The following is a 5,960-nucleotide window of genomic DNA, read 5'->3' as shown; positions in this document are numbered from 1 at the left end:
AATAAACTCCTGTTTGTTAAGGCCATCCTATTTGTGGCATTTCTGTTAGAGTGGTACTTGGTAACCAGAAGAGAATATGGTACTGAGAGAGTGGGGTGTTGCTCTGACAGATACCTAAAATGTGGAAACAGGAGTGGAGTGCATCCTTGTCACAATACCCTGGCAGAGAGACCCCAGCATATGGCATGAGAGACAGAAGGAGCAGAACCAAGAGGCCAGCATGAGAGACATCAGTAGCAGAGCCCAGAGGCTGACATTAAACAGCAACAGGCTTAGTACCCCATGGAAGAGAAAGCCGGTTGTCATTGGGTAGGTGGCTTTCTGATGGAGTGGCTTGCCTTCAGGAGTTAATTGGTAGAAGAAACTGGCATGAAATTGAGTAGCAGGTTGGCTGGCCCACGGAGCAAAAAAGCTGAGTGCTTTTGGGGCAGAAAGATTTCCAGTGGAGTGGGTTGTCTTCAGCATTAATCAGCCGAAGTTATTTTTTACATATATTTTGAGTAGTTTTTTATTTTTATGAATTTTTATAATTGTAATGGAAATATTTGCACTCTCCTGATTTTTACCTCCCCGATGATAATTGAAAGTACTACTTAACCAACCTCTGTTGAAGGCTGTCAGGGGTTGAAATGAATCAACTTGAAATATGTATCAGTCTGGCTGGGCCATGTTTCTCAGTGGTTTCATCATTATGTAATGATGTAATTTGGTAGTTACATACTGATATATCATCATCTATGATGCACTATGGGAGCTCTGGTGGCACAATGCCCAAGACATTTGACTGCTAACCAGAAGGCTGGTGGTTCAAACCCACCAGCCACCCCTTGGAAGAAATGTTGCACAGCCTACTTCTGGAGTGATACCACCTTGGTAACCCAAGGAGGGGTCTCTATGAGTCAGATCCATCTCGGTGGCAGTCAGTTTGGTTTTTGGTATGATGCACTCTGGTACTATCAGCCAATCAGTTGTAAGAGGACTTGGATGCAATATCCATCCTCAGGTCACAGTCCTGATCCAAAGTAGAGGTAGCTTCGTTGGGATGTGGCTTGCATAACTTTTTATCTTCCTAGACATAAAAGCTAAGAGTAGTAAGCAAATAGAGAGGGTCTTCAGTACCACCAAAAAAGAAAAAGTGGCAGCAGAGAGCATCCTTTGGACCTAGGGTCTTGCATTGTGAAAATCTTAGGTTCAAAGGAAGATTGATCCCAAGGAAGCCTCCCTGGAATCTGGTGTCCTGAATTCAGAGGTCTAACCTCCTAAAATACGAGACAATAAATTTCTGTTTATTTAAGCCATCCACTTGATCTATTTCTGTTTTGACTACTGAGGCTGGTAGTAGGTTTTGAGATCTGGGAGTGTAAGGCCACCTACTTTTTTCTTCTTCAGTAGCACTTTGTTTATTCGAGATCTCTTTCCTTTCCATGGGAGCTCTGGTGGTGTAGTATCTAAGGCATTTGACACTAACCAGAAGGTTGGCAGTTCAAACACACCAGCCACTCCTCAGAAAGAAGGTTGGGAAATCTACTTCCATAGTGATACTGCATAGGAAACACAAGGAAGGGTCGTTATGAATTGAAATCAACTCAAGGGCAGTGAGTTATGTTTCCTGTCCATATAAAATTAGTGATTGGTTTTTCCATATCCTTAAAGAATGTTGACAGGATCTGGATTGGGATTTCACTGAATTCATAGATCGGATAGTATTGACATTTTCACAACATTCAATCTTCCTATCCATGAGCATGGTATGTTCTTCCATTTATGTAGATCTCTTATGGTTTATTGAACTGGTGATTTGTAGTTTTCTTTGTACAGTTCTTTTGTGTCCCTGGTAAAATTTATTTCCAAGTATTTTATTTTTTTGGTAGCTATTGTAAAGGAGGGGTCACCATGAGTCATATACAACTTGACAGCAGTGGGTTTTGGTAACCATATGAGCCATTTTCCTAAGATAAATTTCTCTCTCTGTATATATAAGCTTTGGGAGCTCTGGTAGTACAGTGCCTAAGGCACTTGACTGCTAACCAGAAAGCTGGTGGTTCAAAACTATCAGCCACACCTTGGAAGGAAGGTTGGGCAATCTACGTCCATAGTGATACTAACTTGGAAACCCAAGGAGGGGTCACTATGAGTTGGGTCCGACTTTACGGCACATAACAACAACAACAAAAACAACATTGTAAATGGTATTGCTTTCCTGATTTCTTTTTCAACAATCTCTTTCCTGCTGTATAGGAATCCAACTGATTTTTGGATGTTGATCTTGTATCCTGCCACTATGCTAAATATCTCAATTAGTTGCAATAGTTGTTTTCTGAGTTTCTTGGGCTTTCTATGTACAGGATCATATCATCAGCAAGTCAGGATAGTTTGACTTCTCCCTTACAAATTTGGATGCCTTTGATTTCCTTTTTTTGCCTTATTGCCCAGGCTAGGACTTCCAATACAATGTTGAATAGAAGTGGTGATAGAAGGCATCCTTGTCTGGTTCCTGTTCGCAAGGGGAATGGTTTCATTCAGTCTTTTTCCATTGAGAATAATGTCCACTGTTGGTTTTGCATATATGCCTTTTATTGTGTTGAGGAATGACCCTATTTTGTTGAGAGTTTTTTTCAGGAGAGAGGGTTGGATTTTATCAAATGCCTTTTCTGCATCAATTGATATGATCATGTGGTTCTTTTCTTTTGTTTCATTTATGTGATGGATGACATTGATTGTTTTTCTAATGTTGAACCATCCTTGCATACCTGGTATGAACCTCTCTTCATCATAATGAATTATTTTTTGGATATGTTGTTGGAGTCTACTGGCTAGGATTTTTGTTGAAGTTTTTACATCTATATTCATGAGGGATATTGGTCTGTAATTTTCCTTTTGAGTGATGTCTTTGGTTTTGATATCAAGATTATGCTTCCTTTATAAAATGAATTTGGAAGGATTCCTTATTTTTCTGCCTTCTGGAATAATTTGAGGAGGACTGATAACATTTCTCTGAATGTTTGATAGAATTTGCCAGGGAAATTCTTTGGGCCACGGCTTTTTATTGTTGGTAATTTTTTTTATGAACTGTTCATTTTCTTCTTTTGTTATGGGTCTGTTCATCTTTTCCACCTCAGTCTGTGTTAGTTTAGGTAAGTAGTGTGTTTCTAGAATTCTGTCCATTTCTCCTAGATTTTCATATTTTTTGGAGTGCAGTGCTCATAGTATCCTGATGTTATTCTTTTTTATTTCTGTTGGTTCTGTTATATCACCCAAATTTTTTTATTTTTCATGTTATTTGTATTTGCTCCCTCTTTTCCTTTGTTAAATTTGCCTGTGGTTTGTCAATTTTATTAATCTTTTCAAAGAACCAACTTCTAGTCTTGTTGGTTTTTTCAATTTTCTTTCTATTTTCTGTTTCAGTTATTTCTGCTCAAATCTTTATTATTTCCTTTCTTCTGGTGACTGTAGTTCCCCCCCCCTCTCTTTTGCTAATTGTTGGATATGTTGGGTTAAGGTGTTGATTTTGGCTCTTTCCTCTTTTTGATGTGTGCATGTATTCCTATAAATTGGCCTCTGATCACTGCTTTTGCTGTGACCCAAAGATTGTGGTATGTAGTGTTTTCATTCTCATTTGATTCAAGGAATTTTTTTTTTTTTAATTTCATTTTTTCTTTCTTCTATTACCCAGTCATTTTCATGGAGGGTGTTTTTAAGTTTCCATGTTTTTGTTCTTTTTCCATTGATCTTTCTATTGATGATTTCTAATTTTACAGCAGAAGCTCTAGTAACATAGTGCCTAAGGCACTTGACTGCTAAGCAGATGGCTGGAGGTTCAAACCTACGAGCCACTCCTTGGAAGGAAGGTTGGGCAATCTATTTCTGTAGTGATACTGCCTGGGAAACCCAAGGAGAGGTTGCTATGAGTTGGTTCCAACTCGAGGGCACATAACAACAACAAAATTTACAGCATTGTGATCTGAGAAGATGCTTTGAAGTATTTTAGTGTTTTAAATTTACTGAGGCTTGCTCTGTGGCCTAACATATGGTCTGTCATGGAGAATGTCCCATGTGCACTGGAAAAGAATGTATATTGTGCTATTGTTGGGAGAAGTGCTCTGTAGATGTCTATAAGGTCAAGTTGGTAGATTGTATTGTTTAGTTTTTCTGTGTCTTTCTTGAGTTTCTTTCCAGTTGTTACATCTGTGATTGAAAGTGGTGTATTAAAGTCTCCTACTATGATTATGGAGCCATCTATTTGTCTTTTCAGTTCTGTTAGAGTCTGATTTATGTATTTTGGAGCTGTTTCATTAGGTGCATAGGTATTTATTATTGTTATGTTTTCTTATCCAGTGTACAACTTTCCATCTCTTGTGTGGTGCATTTAATTCGTTGACTTTCAGTGTAATTATCAACAAGTATCAGTTTGTTGCTGTCCTTTTGTTATGTGCTTTTTTGTAGTGTTGCTGATTTCTCTGTTCCATATAATTTTCTGTGCTGAGCTCATGTTGTTTATGAATAATATTACCACTTCCTTCAGTGCTACTGTTTTACTATTTGCTAAATATTTGTGCTGATCTTTTTTTATTTTTATGTTAAGGTTTATCATTTTTCTTTGAGGTTACCCTCTGATTTATAATTTTCTTCCCAAGTTTAGAACAGTCTGTTCTATCTTACAATGGTCTTGACTTCCCTACCTTTTAGAAGTTCTGCAACTACACAATTTTTTACCTCTTTTTGGTTTGTAGTTATATTCATTTGTCAATTGATCTCTGGTTCCCGGTTTACAATCTTATAGGCTTATTTACTTTGGGTACTTCCATAACTGAGTTGGTTTCTGGGTTATGTCATCATGTGTATTAAAGATTAGTTGTTGTTTGCTATTGTTGGTTCTCTGTCCAAAGGGCTCCCTTGAGCATATCTTGTAAGGTTGGTCTGGTTTTTAACAATTTCCCTTAATTCCTGTTTATCTGAAAATGACCTAATTTCACTATAATATTTGAGGGACAATTTTTCTGGGTATATAATTTTTGGTTGGAAATTTGTCTCCTTCAGGGTTTTATATATACCATCCCATTGTCTTCTCGCCTGCATGGTTTCTGCTGAGAAATCTGAGCTTAGTCTTATTGGTTGCTCCTTGTAGGTAACTTTTCGTTTTTCCTGTGCTGCTGTCAGGATTGTTTGTCTTTGGTTTTGGTGAGATTGATGATGATATGTCTTTGTGATTTTCTTTTGGGGTATATCCTGTTTGGGGTACATTGTAATTTTTGAATGAATATATTCTCATCTTTCATCATACCAAGGAAGTTCTCCTCCAACAAATCTTTGACAACTGTCTCTGTGGTTTTCTTTTTCTCTTCCTGTTCTGGAATTCTGATTAGATGTAAGTTATTCCTTTTGGTGATATCCCACATGAACCTTAAGCTTTCTTCATTTTGTTTTGATCTTTTTTTCAGATTGATCCCTTTCCAAAGAAGTATTTAGGTATTTCTCTTTAATCCCACAAGTTCTGTCTTCCATTGATTCGATTTTTCTCCTTTTCCTGTACAATATGTTATTTATTTCTGAAAATTTAGTATTAGTCTTCTGGATTTCTATCTGTAGATTTTGTAAAGTTTTTATTTATTTATTTATTTTTCCATTTTGTTCTTGTATTTTCTTTTGAAATTGTTCTAGGGTGTTTTTCTGTGTTTCCCTCTATTTTATCGGTGTTTTCCTTGATCTGTCTCAATCTGTTGAAAATACCTAAATATAATTCTTTTGAATTCTTTATCAGAGAGTCCCAATGCTGCTTCTTCCTCAGAGATGGATTCTTGGTCTATATCTGGGTCCCTTGTTTCTTCAGCTTTATCTTGCTTCTTTGTGTGGACTGTGATGATTTGTTGTCTCTGAGAAACTGTGACATTTCTGTGTTTATATGTAATTGGTGATTGTATGTTGGAATGACTTGCTCAAGATTTTCATTTTTTTTTTTTTTT

This window comes from Orycteropus afer, unplaced genomic scaffold (genome assembly GCF_000298275.1).
Source record: "Orycteropus afer afer isolate SDZICR_OR568_19922 unplaced genomic scaffold, OryAfe1.0 scaffold00086, whole genome shotgun sequence".
NCBI lineage: Eukaryota > Metazoa > Chordata > Mammalia > Tubulidentata > Orycteropodidae > Orycteropus > Orycteropus afer.
This window is presented reverse-complemented; position numbering follows the sequence as displayed.